Source organism: Triticum aestivum, chromosome 1B (assembly GCF_018294505.1).
Source record: "Triticum aestivum cultivar Chinese Spring chromosome 1B, IWGSC CS RefSeq v2.1, whole genome shotgun sequence".
Lineage (NCBI taxonomy): Eukaryota > Viridiplantae > Streptophyta > Magnoliopsida > Poales > Poaceae > Triticum > Triticum aestivum.
Genome location: NC_057795.1, coordinates 216,103,822 through 216,124,547, shown reverse-complemented (window position 1 = coordinate 216,124,547; position 20,726 = coordinate 216,103,822).

Genomic DNA, 20,726 nt, shown 5'->3' with positions numbered 1-20,726 from the left:
CCGCCATCCATCAGGACTCTGGTGAGGTGAAATCCATCAACGATTGGGTCTAAAACCAATGCGGCGAATCCGCCGTGGCGGATGCTGGTGGGGTGGTCCCTTCGGTCAAAAGTGATCGGGCAGGAGGACCATGGGTTGAACTTCGGGGCAACTGGCTCCATCGCGTATACATCCCTGAGTGCATGCTTCCGCTCCCTTTTGGGTATGTGCGTTGTGTATATCATGTTCACCGTCCGCACCTGTGGGGGGAAACCCTTCTGTCCTCTATTGTTCGGCGGTCGGGTCTCTTCCTCGTCATCGCTATGCAGCCCCTTGTCATTGTTTTCGGCAATTAACTTGCCTGCCTGCTTGAATACCCAACAGTCCCTGTTGGTGTGGTTGGCTGGCTTTTCGGGGGTGCCGTGTATCTGGCACGAGCGGTCGAGTATTCGGTCGAAATTGGATGGACCCGGAGTAGTTCTTTTGAATGGCTTTTTTCCGCTGACCGGGTTTAGAGCCTCTGAATCCGGCATTGACTGCCGTATCTTCACTATTATCGACGTTAATGCGGCATTTGTTTTTGTTGCGACGCGACCTTCCATTACGGTCCTTGATATCCGAACTGCCAGAATTTTTGCTGAGGTTGTTGCTGCATGCTAGCCAGCTGTCCTCACCCATGCAGAAGCGGGTCATGAGTGATGTGAGGGCTGCCATGGATTTCGTCTTTTCCTGTCCCAGGTGCCGGGCAAGCCACTCGTCGCGGATGTTATGTTTGGAGGCCGCGAGGGCCTCCGCATCTGGACAATCGACGATTTGGTTTTTCTTGGTTAAGAACCGTGTCCAGAATTGTCTGGCCGATTCGTCTGGCTGCTGAATTATATGGCTTAGGTCGTCAGCGTCTGGTAGTCGCACATACGTGCCTTGGAAGTTATCGAGGAATGCGGCTTACAGGTCTTCCCAACTCCCAATTGACTCTGCTGGCAAGCTGTTAAGCCAATGCCGGGCTGGTCCTTTAAGCTTGAGTGGGAGATATTTGATGGCGTGAAGATCATCACCGCGGGCCATGTGGATGTGAAGGAGATAGTCTTCGATCCAAACCACGGGGTCTGTTGTGCCATCGTAAGATTCAATATTCACGGGTTTAAACCCTTCGGGAATTTGATGCTCCATTACTTCATCTGTGAAGCATAGTGGGTGTGCAGCGCCTCTGAATTGGGCGATATCACGACGGAGCTCAAAAGAGCTTTGTCTATTTTGTTCGGCCCGGCCGGGCTTACTGTGTCCGGCGCGATGGTTGTCGTCACGTATCATGGGGCGCCCACGCGATCCATAGATGAATCTTGATTGTCTTGCCTTATCCTCCAATATATCTCGCAAGTCCGGAGCATTCCCCTGTGGCCTTGTGCTTGTCGAGCGATGCCGGGGTACGGTTCTAGTGAAGGGCCTACAGGCCTCTCTGTCGCGACCACAGGGTGGTCGGTCAGCCGTATTGTCTGCTGGTGATGCAGGTTCATATGCCTCCTCTTCTAATCGGGGGAGCAGCTTGCGTTTAGAGTAGCTTTTGGAGGGGCGTTCGAGCTCATGCTCTTCGGCTGCGAGGACTTCAGTCCATCTGTCGGCTAGCAGATCTTGATCAGCTCTAAGTTGTTGCTGCTTTTTCTTGAGGCTGTTTGCCATGGCCATAAGCCTGCGTTTAAAACGCTCTTGTTCGATGGGATCCTCAGGCACGATTCATTGTCGTCGAGGCTTGCCTCGTCTCCGGAGGGAGGCATATAATCCTCTACCTCTTCTTCTGCCGCTCTCTCATGAGTGCTGGTGTCTCCGTCCTCCTGTGCTGAATCTTGCTGGAGTTGGTTGTCTTCGGCACTATCTGGGGTGTTATTATCTCCGGTGCCGGAATCTTCATTCTTGTTGTGGCGGGATTTAGAGCGGCGCCGCTGACGCTGGCACTTGGGCTGTTTCTTGGAGGGGTTTTCCTCCGCTGTTTCTTTGCCATTCCCATCCTTTGGGATATCCACCATGTATATGTCATATGATGAGGTGGCTTTCCAGTGCCCGGTAGGCGCTGGTTCTTGGTCGTCTCCGACATCGTCGTCCATACCGTCGATGTCTTCGGAGTCATAGTCTAGCATGTCAGTTAGATCGTTGACAGTGGCTACTAAGTGGGTGGTGGGTGGGCTTTGAATTTCTTTGTCGTCCGCATCGTAACCGTCCTGACCGCAGTCCGGCCAGGGCTCTCCTGATAACGAGAGATACTTTAGCGAACTCAAGATGTCGCCGAAAGGTGAGTGTTTGTCTGCAGCGATGAACTCCATGATCGGCGCCCAAGCGGATTCGATTGGAGGGGGCGCGGGAGGCTCGGAGTCCTGCGAGGAGTCCGGCACCTCGGAGTCACGGGCTTCATGAGGGACAAGATCAGTGTTCGGCTCTATCGCCGTAGAGGTTGCAGCCCCCGACGCGGTGTCTAGCCATCCGTCCTCGATCTGCGCAGCCGGCTCTGAATTGAAGATCGGAGCGGACTCGGGTGCGGCCTCCAGGATACTGTCCGGCTGCAGAGCTAAATCATGCTTGTCGTGACAGTGCGGCACGCTCGGCTGTGGCTCGAATCCATCGAGGATTAAGTTCCCGCGGATGTCAGCCATGAAGTTCAAACTTCCAAATCTGACCTGACGGCCAGGGGCGTAGCTTTCGATCTGCTCCAGATGGCCAAGCAAATTGGCCCGCAGTGCAAAGCCGCTGGATACAAAGATCTGTCCGGGGAGGCAGGTCTCACCCTGGACTGCGTCGTTATTGACGATCGAAGAAGCCATCGAGCCTATCGGTGACGACACAGACGAACTCTCAATGGAAGCACCAATGTCGGTGTCAAAACCGGTGGATCTCGGGTAGGGGGTCTCTCCCTTGTTTGTCATACCCCTCTTGGCCACATGCTAGAGGTCTTGCTCTCTCGGTTCCAAACATCCACACACTATCTCCTCACCTTGCCTCCGTTGTCAAAGATGCATGTGTGATATGTTTGCATAAGACACGCACACTTTTTCTCTACTTTTATCGTGTGTTGTCCATGTCTCTTTCACACACGCACACACACTTTTTTCACTCACTCACTCTCTCCCTCTCTCTCTCTCTCTAGTTAGGGACTCTGTCATGTCCATAAGCATATGGATGTTTTGAAAAGTCAAACCTCAGAAAAGTTTGACCATATATATGTGGAGAAAAACATTTACATCTGGAATGATCATTAGATTCATCACAACATGTACTTACTACATACTATCATTTATCTTTGGTATTGTAGATATAAGTAATTTATTTATAAACTTGGTCAAAGTTTCAAAAGTTTGACTTAAAAAAAATGTTGGAATTACATTATCGAACGGAGGGAGTAGCTCTTTCTCTCTCTCTCTCTGCTATCTCTCACAGGCCTCCCCTCTCACTTGAACTCTCTATACTGACGGATTATACGCTCACTGTGTTAGCGTATAGCTCCCAATATTGTTTAGTTGACCGGTCAACCAATCCACATGCTGCCTGTCACCTCGTGTTCTGTATCTTTGTGTGCTGGCCCATGTGGCAGTGGGTGAAAATAAGTAAACTAGAGGCCCATCTGACACGCGGTGAAGTAAACAAAGTTGAAACCACTCGGGGTAGCACCCCGCACGCTAGTAAATTGAGGGCGCATTGAGGAAAAACTTCTTGCACGCGAAGGACGCACTCGCGCACAATTCACCACTTCGCGGCGGCATGCACAGAAGGACGCACTCGCGCACACCCAGCACACAACACACACCAGCACACGTGTACACCGACGTCGCCGCCGGTTGAGATGGACGGCGAGGCAGCTAACAAGTGGAGGCAGCTCGAGCCAAAACCGCATTCGGCGAGCCTGGACTTCATCAGCTGCCTCCCCGACGACATGCTGCTCGTCATCATCGGCCTCCTCCCCACCAAATCTGCCGTGCGGACCGCCCTGCTCTCCCGGCGGTGGCGCCCCCTCTGGCGCTGCGTCCCCCTCAACCTCACAGTCGACAGCAGCCTCTGCGACAGGGATTGCAAACGCATGGCCGCAGTCTCCAAGATCCTTTCATCGCACCCTGGGCCAGCCAGATGCCTTGACATCCGCATGTTCAGTACCAACTGTAAGGTCCAACCCAAGTTCGATGAGTGGTTCTTGTCCCCTGCCCTAGATCAGCTCAAGGAGCTCAGCTTTGAACCTGAACGATGTCGCTCTCTGCCGCCGTCCGTGCTCCACCCCACGCCAATGCCGCACTCTTGCTACGTCTTGAGCTTGCGTTAGTTTTTCTTGAAGAGGAAAGGGTGATGCAGCAAAGTAGCGTAAGTATTTCCCTCATTTTTTGAGAACCAAGGTATCAATCCAGTAGGAGGCTCCTCAAAAGTCCCACGCACCTACACAAACAAACAAAGAACTCACAACCAACGCAATAAAGGGGTTGTCAATCCCTTCACGGGCACTTGTGAAAGTGAGATCTAATAGAGATGGTATGATAAGATAAATATATTTTTGGTATTTTATAATATAGATGCAAAAAGTAAAGATGCAAATAAAAGTAGATTGAAGGAAAATATGATAAGAGATAGACCCGGGGGCCATAGGTTTCACTAGAGGATTCTCTCAAGATAGCATAAGTATTACGGTGGGTGAACAAATTACCGTCGAGCAATTGATAGAAAAGCGAATAATTATGAGATTATCTAGGCATGATCATGTATATAGGCATCACGTCCGCAACAAGTAGACCGACTCCTGCCTGCATCTACTACTATTACTCCACACATCGACCGACTCCTGCCAGCAAGCTTACATGATGTAGAGGGATAAACTCATGCAATATGATATAAACCCCATCTTTTTATCCTTGATGGCCACAATACAATACGTGCCTTGCTGCCCCTTCTGTCACTGGGAAAGGACACCGCAAGATTGAACCCAAAGATAAGCACTTCTCCCATGGCAAGAAAGATCAATCTAGTAGGCCAAACCAAACTGATAATTCGAAGAGACTTGCAAAGATAACTCAATCATACATAAAAGAATTCAGAGGAGATTGAAATATTTCTCATAGATGAACTTGATCATAAACTCACAATTCATCGGATCTCGACAAACACACCACAAAAAGAGTTTACAGCGAATAGATCTCCACAAGAGAGGGGGAGAACATTGTATTGAGATCCAAAAAGAGAGAAGAAGCCATCTAGCTAATAACTATGGACCCGTAGGTCTATTGTAAACTCCTCACAACTCATCGGAGGGGCTATGGTGTTGATGTAGAAGCCCTCCATGGTCGATTCCCCCTCCGGCGGAGCGCCGGTGAAGGCTCCAAGATGGGATCTCGCGGATACAGAAGGTTACGGCGATGGAAATTGTGTTTCGTTGGCTCCCTGGATGTTTTTGGGGTACGTAGGCTTATATAGGAGGAAGAAGTACGTCGGTGACCGCCCGAGGGGCCCACAAGACATGGGGCGCGCCCTATAGGGGGGGCGCCCTACCCTCTCGTGGACGCCTCGGCTGCTTCTTGACATGCACTCCAAGTCCTCTGGATCACGTTCGTTCCAAAAATCACGCTCCCGAAGGTTTCATTCCGTTTGATATTCCTTTTCTTTGAAATACTGAAATAGGCAAAAAAATAACAGCAATACGGGTTGGGCCTCCGGTTAGTAGGTTAGTCCTAAAAATGATATATATGTGTAAAATAAAGCCCATAAACATCCGAAAGGGGTAATATAATAGCATGGAACAATAAAAAATTATAGATACGTTGGAGATGTATCAAGCATCCCCAAGCTTAATTCCTGCTCGTCCTCAAGTAGGTAAATGATAAAAAAGAAATTTTTGATGTGGAATGCTACCTAGCATAATTCTCAATGTAATTTTCTTTATTGTGGCATGAATATTCAGATCCAAATGAAACAAAGTAAAAGTTCATATTAACATGAAAATGGTGATACTTCAAGCATACTAATCAAAGTAATCATGTCTTCTCAAAATATCATGTCCAAAGAAAGTTATCCCTACACAATCATATAGTCTAGTTGTTGCTCTATCTTCATCACACAAAGTATTTAATAGTGCACAACCCCGATGACAAGCCAAGCAATTGTTTCATACTTCAATAATCTTAAACTCTTTCAACTTTCATGCAATATATGAGCGTGAGCCATGGACATAGCACTATATGTGGAATAGGATGGTGGTTGTGGAGAAGACAAAAAAGGAGAAGATAGTCTCACATCAACTAGGCGTATCAACGGTCTATGGAGATGCCCATTAATAGATATCAATGTGAGAGAGTAGGGATTGCCATGCAATGGATGTACTAGAGCTATAAATATATGAAAGCTCAATGAAAGAAACTAAGTGGGTGTGCATCCAACTCGCTTGCTCACGAAGACCTAGGGCATTTTGAGGAAGCCCATCATTGGAATATACAAGCCAAGTTCTATAATGAAAAATTCCCACTAGTATATGAAAGTGACAACATATGAGACTCTCTATCATGAAAATCATGGTGCTACTTTGAAGCACAAGTGTGGAAAAGAGATAGTAGCATTATCCCTTCTCTCTTTTTCTCTCATATTATTATTATTTTTCTTTTTCTTTTTTTTCTTTTTGGCCTTTCTCTTTTTTTTCCTTTTTTTTCTTTTTTTCTTTTTCTAAAGTCCGAAGTCTCATCCCGACTTGTGGGGGAATCATAGTCTTCATCATCCTTTCCTCACTAGGACAATGCTCTAATAATGAAGATCATCACGCTTTTATGGATTTACAACTCAAGAATTACAACTCAAAGCTAGAACAAGATATGACTCTATATGAATGCCTCCGGCGGTGTACCAGGATATGCAATGAATCAAGAGCGACATGTATGAAAATTATGAAGGTGGCCTTGCCACAAATACAATGTCAACTACATGATCATGCAAAAAGCAATATGACAAAAGTAATGCGTGTCATATGAATGGAACGGTGGAAAGTTGCATGGCAATATATCTCGGAATGGCTATGGAAATGCCATGATAGGTAGGTATGGTGGCTGTTTTGAGGAAGGTATATGGTAGGTGTATGGTACCGAAAAAGTTGCGTGGCAAAAGAGAGGCTAGCAATAGTGGAAAGGTGAGGTGCGTATAATCCATGGACTCGACATTAGTCAAAAGAACTCATGTACTTGTTGCAAAAATCTAGAAGTCATCAAAAACCAAAGCACTATGCGCATGCTCCTAGGGGGATAGATTGGTAGTAAAAGACCATCGCTCGTCCCCGACCGCCACTCATAAGGAAGACACTCAATAAATAAAATTGTGCTCCAACTTCATCACAAAGAGGTTCACCATACGTGCATGCTACGGGAATTACAACCCTCAACACAAGTATTTTTCATAATCACCTCAACTAGCATGACTTTAATATCACTACCTCCATATCTCAAAACAATTATCAAGCATCATATTGATCATAGCATCCAATTCTTTTGTATGATAGTTTTTATTATACCCAACTTGGATGCTCATCATTCTAGGACCATCTTTGTAACCATAGCAAATACCATGCTGTTCTAAAAGACTCTCAAAAAAGATATAAGTGAAGCATGAGACACTAGCAATTTCTTCAAAATTAAGTCACCATCGTGCTCTAAAAAATATAAGTGAAGCACTAGAGCAAAAACTATCAAGCTCAAAAGATATAAGTGAAGCACATAGAGTATTCTAGCAAATCCTAATCAAGTAGGCTTCTCCCAAAAGGTGTGTACAGCAAGGTTGATTGTGGTAAACTAAAAATCAAAGACTAATATAATACATGACGCTCCAAGCAAAACACATATCATGTGGCGAATAAAAATATAGCTCCAAGTAAAGTTACCAATGAACGAAGACGAAAGAGGGGATGTCTTCCCGGGGCATCCCCAAGCTTAGGATTTTGGCTATCCTTGAATATCTTGGGGTGCCATGGGAATCCCCAAGCTTAATCTCTTGCCACTCCTTATTTCATAGTCCATAAAAGCTTTACCCAAAACTTGAAAACTTCACAACACAAAACTCAACAGGAAATCTTATAAGCTCCATTAGTGAAAGAAAAGAAAACCACCACATAAGGTACTGTAATGAACTCATTATTTATTTATTTTGGGGTCAAACCTACTGTGTTCCAACTTCTCTATGGTTTATAAACTATTTTACGAGCCATAGATACATCAAAATAAGCAAACAACACACGAAAAATAGAATCTGTCAAAAACAGAACAGTCTGTAGCAATCTGTAACTAATGCAAACTTCTGGAACTTTAAAAATCCTACCAGTATAGGAAGTCCTGGACAATTTATCTGTTGATCAGAATCAAAAAGAATCAACGCAAAAGAACGTTTATGTGATTTAACGAAACTAAATTCGTACGCGCAAAGTTTCTGTTTTTCAGCAGAATCACATCAACTATCATTATAGGTTATCCTATAGGTTCTACTTGGCACAAACACTAATTAAAGGATAAAAGCACATTAAACAGAAGGTAGATGCAAGATTTATTACTAAACAGGAACAAAAACAAAAAACACAAAGAAAATTGGGTTGCCTCCCAACTAGCGCTATCGTTTAACACCCCTAGCTAGGCATAAAAGCGAAGATAGATCTAAGTAGTGCCTTCTTTGGCAGTCAATTCATAAGTAGCTCGCATGATAGACTCATAAGGTAATTTGACTTTTTTTCTTGGAAAGTGCTCCATGCCTTTCTTTAATGGAAATTGGAATCTAATATTGCCTTCGTTCATATCAATAATCGCGCCAATCGTTCTAAGGAAATGTCTACCAAGAATAATAGGGCAAGAAAGATTGCAATCTATATCAAGAACGATAAAATCTACGGGCACCAAATTTCTATTTGCAACAATGAGAACATCATTGATCCTTTCCATTGGCTTTTTAATGGTGGAATCCGCAAGGTGCAAATTTAAAGAGCAATCATCAAGATCATGGAAACCTAGAATATCACATAAAGTTTTCGGAATCGTGGAAACACTAGCACCCAAATCACACAAAGCAAAACACTCATGATCTTTAATTCTAATCTTTATAGTAGGTTCCCACTCATCGTTAAGTTTTCTAGGTATAGAAACTTCCAAATTAAGTTTTTCATCATAAGATTGCATCAAGGCATCAACGATATGTTTGGTAAAAGCTTTATTTTGACTATAAGCATGAGGAGAATTAACAACGGATTGCAACAAGGAAATACCACCTTCTAAAGAACAATTATCATAATCAAATTCCTTGAAATCCGAGATAGTGGGTTCAATACTATTTAAAGTCATGACCTCTCCAATCCTACTTTTACCAAATTTAGCATCAAGATCTAAAGACTCCGAATTCTTGGGATGCCTTCTAGGCAAAGTTGACCCATCATCAGTCCCATAATTATCAAGATTCATATTGCAAAACGAAGATCTAATAGGAGACGCATCAATAACTTCAAGATCTTCATCATTATTTTCATGGAAACTAGAAGAACACACTTTTATAAAGCAATCTTTCTTTGGACGCAATCTAGCGGTTCTTTCCTTGCACTCATCAATGGAAATTCTCATTGCTTTGTCAGACTCATTGATATCATGCTTGGGAGAAGAAGATCTAAGTTTAAGAGAATCAACATCAAGCGAAAGTCTATCAACGTTTCTAGCCAAATCATCAACTTTGAGCAATTTTTCTTCAAGCAAGGCATTAAAATTCTTTTGAGAAATCATAAATTCTTTCACACTATTCTCAAAATCAGAGGGTATCTTATTAAAATTACCATAAGAATTATTGTAGGAATTTCCATAATTATTAGAGGAATGACTAGGGAATGGTCTAGCATTAAAGTTTCCTCTATAAGCATTGTGTCCAAAACTATTCCTACCAACAAAATTCACATACATAGATTCATTATTATTCTCAATCAAAGTAGACAAAGGCATATCATTGGAATCAAGAGGAGTATTCTTAATAGCAAACAATTTCATAAGTTCATCCATCTTTCCACTCAAAACATTGATTTCTTCTATAGCATGCACTTTTTTACTAGAAGATATTTAGGTGTGCCATTGAGAATAATTAGCCATAATATTATCAAGGAGTTTTGTAGCATCCCCTAACGTGATTGCCATAAACGTGCCTCCCGCGGCTGAATCTAAGAGATTTCTAGAAGCAAAGTTCAAACCGGCATAAAAGTTTTGTATAATCATCCATAAATTCAAACCATGAGTAGGGCAATTGTGAATCATCAATTTTTCATTCTTTCCCAAGATTGGCAACATGCTCATGATCAAGTTGTTTAAAATTCATAATATCGTTCCTAAGAGTGATAATCTTAGCGGGAGGAAAATACTTAGAGATAAAAGAATCTTTGCACTTGTTCCAAGAATCAATACTATTTTTAGGCAAAGACAAAAACCAAACTTTAGCACGATCTCTAAGTGAAAACGGAAATAACTTCAATTTGACAATATTGTTATGTGTATCTTTCTTCTTTTGCATATCACACAAATCAAAAAAGTTGTTTAGATGAGTAGCAGCATCTTCACTAGGAAGGTCGGCGAATTGATCTTTCATAACAAGATTCAGCAAAGCAGTATTGATTTCACAAGACTCAACATCATTAAGAGGAGCAATCGAAGTACTAAGGAAATCATTATTATTGGTAATCGAGAAATCACACAAATTGGTATTATCTTGCGCCACGGCAACAAGTAATCCAACACACAAGCAAACAGAAAAAAGGCAAACGAAAGAGAGAGGAGGAGATTGGGAAAGAGAGGGCGAATAAAACGGCAAGGGTGAAGTGGGGGAGACGACAACGAGAGGCAAATGGCAAATAATTTAAATGCGAGGGAGATAAGTTTGTGATGGGTACTTGGTATGTCTTGAGTTGAGCGAAGACGTCCCCGGCAACGGTGCCAGAAATCCTTCTTGCTACGTCTTGAGCTTGCGTTGGTTATCCTTGAAGAGGAAAGGGTGATGCAGCAAGGTAGCGTAAGTATTTCCCTTAGTTTTTGAGAACCAAGGTATCAATCCAGTAGGAGGCTCCTCAAAAGTCCCACGCACCTACACAAACAAACTAAGAACTCGCAACCAATGCAATAAAGGGGCTGTCAATCCCTTCATGGCCACTTGCGAAAGTGAGATCTAATAGAGATAGTATGAGAAGATAAATATATTATTGGTATTTTATAATATAGATGCAAAAAGTAAAGATGCAAATAATAGTAGATTGAAAGCAAATATGATAAGATATAGACCCGGGGGCCATAGGTTTCACTAGAGGCTTCTCTCAAGATAGCATAAGTATTACGGTGTGTGAACAAATTACTATCGAGCAATTGATAGAAAAGCGAATAATTATGAGATTATCTAGGCATGATCATGTATATAGGCATCACGTCCGCAACAAGTAGACCGACTCCTGCCTGCATCTACTACTATTACTCCACACATCGACCTACTCCTGCCTGCATCTAGAGTATTAAGTTCATAAGAACAGAGTAACGCCTTAAGCAAGATGACATGATGTAGAGGGATAAACTCATGCAATATGATATAAACCCCATCATTTTATTCTCGATGGCAACAATACAATACGTGCCTTGCTACCCCTGCTGTCACCGGGAAAGGACACTCCAAGATTGAACCCAAAGCTAAGCACTTCTCCCATGGCAAGAAAGATCAATCCAGTAGGCCAAACCAAACTTATAATTCGAAGAGACTTGCAAAGATAACTCAATCATACATAAAAGAATTCAGAGGAGATTCAAATATTTCTCATAGATAAACTTTATCATAAACTCACAGTTCATCGGATCTCGTCAAAAACACCGTAAAAAGATTTTACATCGAATAGATCTCCACAAGAGAGGGGGAGAACATTGTATTGAGATCCAAAAAGAGAGAAGAAGCCATCTAGCTAATAACTATGGACCCGTAGGTCTGTGGTAAACTCCTCACTACTCATCGGAGGGGCTATGGTGTTGATGTAGAAGCCCTCCGTGGTTGCTTCCCCCTCCGGCGGAGCGCCGGCGAAGGCTCCAAGATGGGATCTCGCGGATACAGAAGGTTACGGCGGTGGAAATTGTGTTTCGTTGGCTCCCTAGATGTTTTTGGGGTACGTAGGCTTATATAGGAAGAAGTATGTCAGTGGCCGCCCAAGGGGCCCACGAGACAGGGGGCGCGCCCTACCCTCTCGTGGCCACCTCGGCTGCTTCTTGACTTGCACTCCAAGTCCTCTGGATCACGTTCGTTCCAAAAATCACGCTCCTGAAGGTTTCATTCCGTTTGGACTCCGTTTGATATTCCTTTTCTTCGAAATACTGAAATAGGCAAAAAAACAGCAATACGGGCTGGGCCTCCAGTTAGTAGGTTAGTCCCAAAAATGATATAAATGTGTAAAATAAAGCCCATAAACATCCAGAAGGGGTAATATAATAGCATGGAACAATCAAAATTATAGATACGTTGGAGACGTATCATGCGTCGCGCCAGCTTCAGCTCCTGCTATCTTCACCAGATTAATGCCGCACCCGCCCTTCTTCTCCCTCAACTAAAGCAGCTCGACCTCTTCGACGTTGTCATCTCGAAGAAGGCTATGGATCACCTGCTCTGCGGCTGTACTGCGCTCGAGTACCTTCGTCTTGAATAGATCCACGGGTTCATTAGCCTCCACATCGCCTCGAGGAATCTCTGATGGATTTATGTGCCTTCCTGGCCCCTAAACAAGACATCAATTGGGAAGAGATCACTCCAGTTGTTCCACGTTATGGTCATTGAGAATGCGCCTTTCCTTGAGAGATTGCTTGTATCGGATCTAGAAGGCCCAACAAAAATCAGGGTCATTGACGCGCCGAAATTGACAGCATTGGGGGTACTCGTCTGCCAAATTCTCCGAACTCTTTATTGGATCTGTAATCGTTCAGGTACAGCACTCATCTTCTTCTCCATCTTCTTGAAATTCACATTTTTAGATTTCTTCTTGATGTATTTACGACTATCTTCCAGAAAATGATTCCCACAAGCTTGACCCAGTCCATGCGCATAGTGAAGATCTTAGCACTAAAATCTATCGGCCCCAATCTGGATCAAGTTGTTAGATTCCTTACATGCTTTCCGTGCACGGAGAAGCTACTCATCAAGGTGAAACTTCTTTCCTCTAAGTAAACGGTAATCACAATGTAGCTCAATTTTTTCGTAATCTTCCCAAATTACGATGACAAGTGTAGTGTTCAAAACTGCATCTACCCACTGCACCGAAAGAAATTTTTTTAGTATTCTTTTTCTCACGTTATCACCTGCATCGTTTTTATGCTGTACTACTATAGTAGCCTAGGCTAGTCATAGTGGAGAGTAACTTAGACTACTCCAGTAACTCTATGGTTACCCTAAGAGCAAGTACTACCTCCGTCCTGGTTTACTCTTCCAATTTTGTCGTATCAAAATTTGACCATAGACTTAACTGACAAAATGTTAATGCATGTCACTAAGAACTATATCGTTGGATTCGTATTTGAACATAATTTGAAATGGTGTAATTTTTAGTGACATGCATTGGCATTTTCTTAGGTAAATCTATGGTCAAAATTTTATACTAAATACGAGGTAGTATTCCCTCCGTCCCAAAATTCTTGTCTTACATTTGTTTAGATACGGATGTATCTAACACTAAAATGTAACTAGATACATCCGTATTTAGACAAATTTAAGACAAGAATTTTGGGACGGAGGGAGTAGAAAAGTGGGCTATGTAGGCCAAAACATGTGCCAAATTCACTTGTGATGCATTTGGCATCGATGCCCCTCCATTGCTCACCTGGTGCTCCAATCTAGATCACCTACTTTGCTCCGGTGCCAAATTAACTCACGCAATGAAAAAACACTGCGTGGGAGAGAGAGGACTGAGGAATAAAAAACACTTGTTTGGGACAGTGAGAGGTTGGTGTAGTTGGTTTGATTGATTTGTTTATACATGTGGGACTGTGTGCACAGCAGTGCCAACTCTCTCACATCGCGAGAGCGGTGCCAAAATCTTTTGATTTGACATTAATGCGTATTATGTGGCATACTTTTGCGAAATATGACATTGGCCACATAGTGGAAGGCAACAGAGGAAACAGAGAGAAAGAGAGAGAGAGAGAGAGAGTGAAAAAATATCCCTAGCCAGCCAACCCTATCGTATGAGCGAATGATATTGGTACCTCTTGATGACATGGCAATCTTATACAGCTAGCTGCTCTAATATGTTCTCTTCTTTTGCAGATAAAAAAAGACCCGAAAGTGAAAAATGTGCTGCACTATAACAATCTCATCGAATGCCTTGATCTCCATCTTACAGAAATTGATTTGATCGACTACCGAGGCAGCACATCTGAGATTAAATTGGCCAGGTTCTTTGTTCTAGAGGCAAGTGTGCTCAAGGTAATGAGGTTTGGCATTCTCTAGTGCAACAATGAATGGCGTGCTGATCACCGCAAGCGTCTAAGCCTAAATGACAAAGTCTCCACAGAAGTTGAATTTGTTTTTGAAACATCAAGTGGCCAGAGACTCGAAAACTTATTTGCCGATTAGTGACTTGTCAGGGTGGTCGATTTTAGTTTGTACGATAATGATGCATCCACCTAAAGTAATGAAAGTTCTTACGTAAACTACCTAGTAATTGCCTCTTCATAGGTGCAGCATTACTCCTAACATTTGTAATATCAGTTTGAAATTTTAATATCGCCGTGTCCTATTCCTGCGTTTTCAAAATCCTGCGAATCAAACAGGTCCTGAGTTGGTGATTATGTTGTGCCTCCCATCTTTCACCAATAGCCGTCGGATCTAGATCTGACGCATACAAACCAAGCTTCTCCATTTTTGCAAAAAGGTTCCCGCACTTGTTCCCTATTCACAAACCACTCTTGTCTCTCACAATCAGCCTTATCTCCTCCCCACCACATCTAGAAGGCCGTGGAAAAATCTGGCGCGATGGCCGCTGCTGGCGCCGTCCACCCCCAATCTTGTTGTTTCGTGCAATGCACGGGCATCTACGCACGGGAAATTATGTCGAACAGGGATAGATGTAAGCAGGCTAGCTCTACAGCCATGATGATAGTGATTGCAGACAGTGGGGCTGACTATGGTATGCCAAACACGGCGCCTATACTCAGGTGTCATCTCCGATGCAGGGTCTTGTCACTTCACTGTGAGGAGCAGCACGTAATAATTTGACCAACGGGTAGTACAGTGCTAGTACTCCTACTACTACATTGGTAGTACTACTACTAGTACTAGTAGCACCACCGTCTGGATTTAGGACTACTACCACGTCCATCGGGATTTTAGTATTTGACTAATAATATCTAGTAATGCATGTCACAAAAAATGTACTACTCCCTCTATAAATAAATACATGGTGTTTTATTCCTATTGGCGAGAGAACTTAATTTTTTTTGCTAACTAGAGTACTAATAGGATTACATGCAATGAACTAAACACTGGATGTCATGTTTGGTAGTCTCAAGTCATTGAAAGCATGCACGGCCCACATCTCTCATTGGTTGATATGTCACGAAATAAGAAACAAGGAGGGAGTTAATGCACCGTGCCTATGTGTTTTGCGATTATATGGTTTTCATAAGGTGACTTACACAGCAATGAACTAAACACTGGATGTCATGTTTGGTAGTCTCAAGTCATTGAAAGCATGCACGGCCCACATCTCTCATTGGTTGATATGTCACGAAATAAGAAACAAGGAGGGAGTTAATGCACCGTGCCTAAGTGTTTTGCGATTATATGGTTTTCATAAGGTGACTTACACAGCATTCTTGTTTACATGCATTAACATTTTATTAGTTAAATCAAATGTCAAAACTTGGCGCAAAATGCAAAGGGGACCAATAAACCAGTAAACATCAAACTTCTCTCGTTTGGCCCCAACTAGAGGTCCGGTGAGATGATTATACTGCACCGGCACGGAGGGGGACGCAACTTCATTGACTTATGGCAACTGCCTTTGGGTGAATGACACGTGGGCCCAGGGGGTGGCTGGCCCACCTATCATACAGCCAAAGGCAGGTGCAGTAGAGGGCCGAGGAGTAGTACGAAATCCTACACACCTACGCATGCTAACCAAGGGCAAGAGTGATCACTCGAATCGCAAGATCAGTTGACTAGAAGCTAAGCTAGACCCATGGAGGCGATGAGCGTGAGCATCAGCCGGTCGTGCCAGATGGTCCACGATGCCGGCCTGCGGCCCGGCACCGAGGAACTTCTCCAGGTAGTATTGCTTGAGGCCGCCAGGGAGAGGGGCCGCTTGGACGACAGCTTCGTCTCCTTGTTCAACGAGGTCCTCGTCGGTTTCCTTGACAAGTTCACCGTCATCAAGAAGCTCTCGGACGACTTTGATGTAAGCCTCCAGCCGACGCGCCCAGGCTCTGCGATGCCCGCCACCCTCAACGCCCACTATGGTGACAACCTCTTCGACGCACTGGTGGCCCTGCGACTGCCCGCCGTCGCGCCAGAGAATGTCCACCTCAAGGTCGCGCTCGCCGCACAGCGCCTGGCGCACCAAGACACCATCGACATAATCACCCACGTCTATGCGCAAATCGTCCACAAGGACTACCACATGCAAGAGGAGGACGATAGGACACTCGCCTTCTTGGACCGTAGGGCAACCTTGGACGGCATTATTCAGAAGCACGTTGAGCTCGCCGCCAACGCCGCTACTCCTCACACGTCGGTTGGTGACCCGGCGCACTAGGGCGTGAGGATGTCGTTGATGGATCCGTATGTATTTTTATCTTTCCATCAAATCCATGTAGTAGTATATCATACTACATTAATTATCTTACCTTTCGCATCAACTTCATTTCTTTGTACGTACTCCATGCATGAACGGCACCAGAACCAAACTTCTCATTACTCTAGGCAAAATCGTTATTTTCTATCTATCGGTCGCGCCATGGAGCAGAACAAAATTTTACAAGTTACGAGTTCAAAAGGAAAAGCCTGCCATGTTCGCGTCGCACCCCCACACAGTTGGTTCGGCACACCGCTCAAGTGGGAATGCATGCGGTGTTGCATTTTCACTTACAAGTGGGACCACAGTTAAGCAAACTGACTATCGGCAAACCCCCACCCCGCCCACCGCGTGATGGCTGAGAAAACAGGAGGGAGAAGAGATGGTTGTAGCACAGACTCTAAGAAAATTGGTGTCGGATGGGACTCGTGTGGGTGGTGTGTGCCGTACTGCTACATGTGAATGCTAGTTATGGCCCATGGCACCCCACTATATCGAGCCTATATCGAGGTACGTAGAACAAATTTCCTGCAGTCTGTGCTCAGCCCTCCTCTATCTCTCTTTTCAGCCAGCCAGCGGACACGCGGAGCCCATCGTCTATTTTCTCACATGCGTCCCCACATGTCAGTGAAAACGCAAGAGGACCCACTGAACCTGCACATCTTTCACCTCGACGTGTTGGTGATGAAAAACAAATCCCATAAAGATCTTCGGTGGCCGCTTTTGGAGTTACTCAAGAGTAGTAAGATTCTATTTACAGTTTAACCCAAGATGAACATATCGTGGCTTCAACTACCACTCTATTTTCTTTCATGACACGACCTAGATGCTGGATGTCCCACGTGTCGGCAAAAGGAGGAAGAACCCAACCAAATATTCGGTTGTGCTCTCAGATTAGACTAGTTGTGCTAACTTCAAATTTTTATTGTGCACTCCCTCCGTTCCAAAATCTTTGACTTCCATTTGTCCAAAAATGGATGTACCTATATACTAAAACATGTCTAGATACATATATATTTTGACAAATAGAAGGCATGTATTGTGCAACGGAGGGAGTAGAATGGATGCAAGTTTTTATATTGGGAAGAAGAGTACATCCATGTATTGATAGAGCGCAATTTAGTAGGTGTTCTATTACTTTTAGCTAGCATAGAGGCTAGAGATGAGATTAGTGCACTTGTTGATACTCCTACTAGAATAGAGGCTAGACATGAGACTAGATGCGAGGAAGCAACGTCTACTTCTTTACACTCGAAGAAGAAAGAAGCACGCAAGATCGAGCCTCCGCAGATCAACAATGAATGCATCGAGAAGGCACTAATCCAACTTACAGGAGTACTAAAATGTATTCTTGTGGTTCTTGTTTTCTTTGGTCTTGCTTTTCTAGTCAAAATTATCGTTGGAGTTCATGCAAAATGGATGTCCGTTTGGGGTCGTGCGTTGGAGTTCGCCTTACAAGTGGGACCGCAGTTAAGGAAACTAAGTATCGGCAAACCCCCACCTCGCCTGCCACACGATGGCTGAAGTTAGAGAAACGACGAGGTTGAAGAGATTGCTCTAGCACGGACTCCAAGAAATAATATGGTGTCAGATGGATGTCGTCGTGGTGGCGTGTGCCGTACTCCTGGACGTGAATGCTTGTTCTGGCCCATGCCACCCTAGTACTCCGACTACTTACTATATACTACTAGTATCAAGGATTCGAGGTGCTGGTTACGTACAGCGAACACGTTAACATATGGCTACAATAAAAACACCCGCCCGACGCACGAAGCATGTGAAGCTAGTACAAATAGTGTACTACTATTGTTGATTGGCCTCATCCGATAACCTGTTGCAATGCACGTAATATTATGTATTCGGAAAATATTTTTTTGCCTCGTCGCACCACTCACTCAGAGAAGCGACTCGAAAGCCATCCATAAATTTAGTAAGTTTATCACAGACATATCATTTTATTACATACAATAGGTCATCAACCCACATCGACGAGGATACATTATAAATACTAAATTTTTCACCACACAACAAATTACAAGCAATGAAATGAACTTCAACTCAACCATTCCTCGGTGTTGGAAACGCTTGCTCTGAACCACAAGTGATTCTCCGGGACGGGCCATCCATTGTCGATCTGGAGACCAACGCAGGACTGATCATCCAGGCTGAAGCGGCCTACTATATCAGTACCAGGGTAGGGAACCACCCAAATGTCCAAGGTATAGACACAGTTGCTTCTCATAAATGGTAGTAACGTTGTGTCAACAGCAGTTGGATCGCCTTTCACCATCATTGGATAGTTTTGTCCAAGGAAGAGCGAGTTTTCTCCAAGACTATCAATACTGTACCAGGGAGAAGGAGTTGGAGCTAGCACACTAGTATCCATCCCGAATACCATGCAACGGGTGTTGGAATAGATTCGGAGAGTGCGACCATGGGAGCCTACACCTGCTTTCTTAGCAGTAACATCATCAATGGGCTGTATACACATAAGAAGAGGTGATCCATCGGAATTAGTTGCCAGGCGCCAAAGAATATATGGGTGCTGCTCGTCGTCATGCGCGTGATCATCACCATCGTCATCTCCCCCTTGGTTATAAAAATTTTCAAGTATAGGTGGTGGAATGTTCATAGGACCTTGGAAACACAAGAAGAAGGTTAATTAGTTAAGGGAAACTTGCTAACCCGCATGCATGTGGATGAAACAATTATAATTACGGTGGGAAAAAAACGTACCAAAACTACAAGGATCCCATGCAAAAACAGTGCCACGAGTGGTGGCAGCAAACACAAGGCCCTCGTATTGAATTGCATCACAGTACGCATCCGTGTATAGAAACTGATTTTTGAGCAATATCCATCGAGTCAAACCACCAAGGATGGCAACAAGCTTGTCGGAGATAGCAACAACTTCATAGTTGTTGTAATTCCAAGAGCGGTTGGGAACTCAAAAAATTGCTATCTTCCGTAGAAGACCGTCACCATGATCATATTTGAACGTGCATACAATACCGCTGTGCTCAACCTCTAGGCAGTCTGCTGAGCTTTTTGGAAGTGGAACCCAGTCACGAGTGTACACATTCACAAGTTCCCGCTCGCAGTTGGACCCAATGTAAACAACCCAATCTCCATTTGCGACTGCCCAAGCCTTGCCCTCAAGCGATGGCATCTTAACATCACACGTATCATTATCAAGCGGCATCAACTTGCACAGGGCGAGGCCTCCGTCGTGCCGGCACCAGTCATCAGGGTCACGACGAAGAAGATAGGGGAGATCAAACCGCTCCTTGACTCTTGGGTTCCTTGTAATGATGTTATTAGTTGAGTCGAGAATGGGCTTGAACGAACCTGCCATGCTAGCCGAGGTGATGACGTCACACCGATCAATGAGTTCCTCCACCACGTCATCTTTCAGATCGGGGCAAGAATAACAGGGTCATTTCCAGCCTATTCCCTCCATGGAGAAGAAAATCGAACAATGGCAGAAGAAAGGGTGAAGGGCTGAAGGAAAGGCGAAGAGTCGGTGGACGGCTGCCAGTTTGCCACGATTCACGAAGAGGCGCCCCGGCCTACACGTCCGTTCGGAAATACTACTACTCGCCGTCATCTCACTGATATGTTGGAACGGGACTACATGTCAACGATACATCGTGTGTAATTTCTCATGCAAAATGCGATCTGGCCGTGTTGGCCCAAGGTGCCGCATTAGTTATAGACCTTTATTTTTTTTAATGGCATGCCGTTAAGTTTTGAAGCACGACTAACTGGTACTATACACAGAGAAAATATAACTGGTACTAGTAATATATAGGTTGGAGCTTCAGCGCTTTCTTGCTAAGGGCTGCCCACTTGCTTCTCACACTACCACCCTCTCTCCAGATCTAAAAAAGATGGCCCCTCTCTCCCTCCTCACCGGTGGTCGCAGATCCGCTGAGGA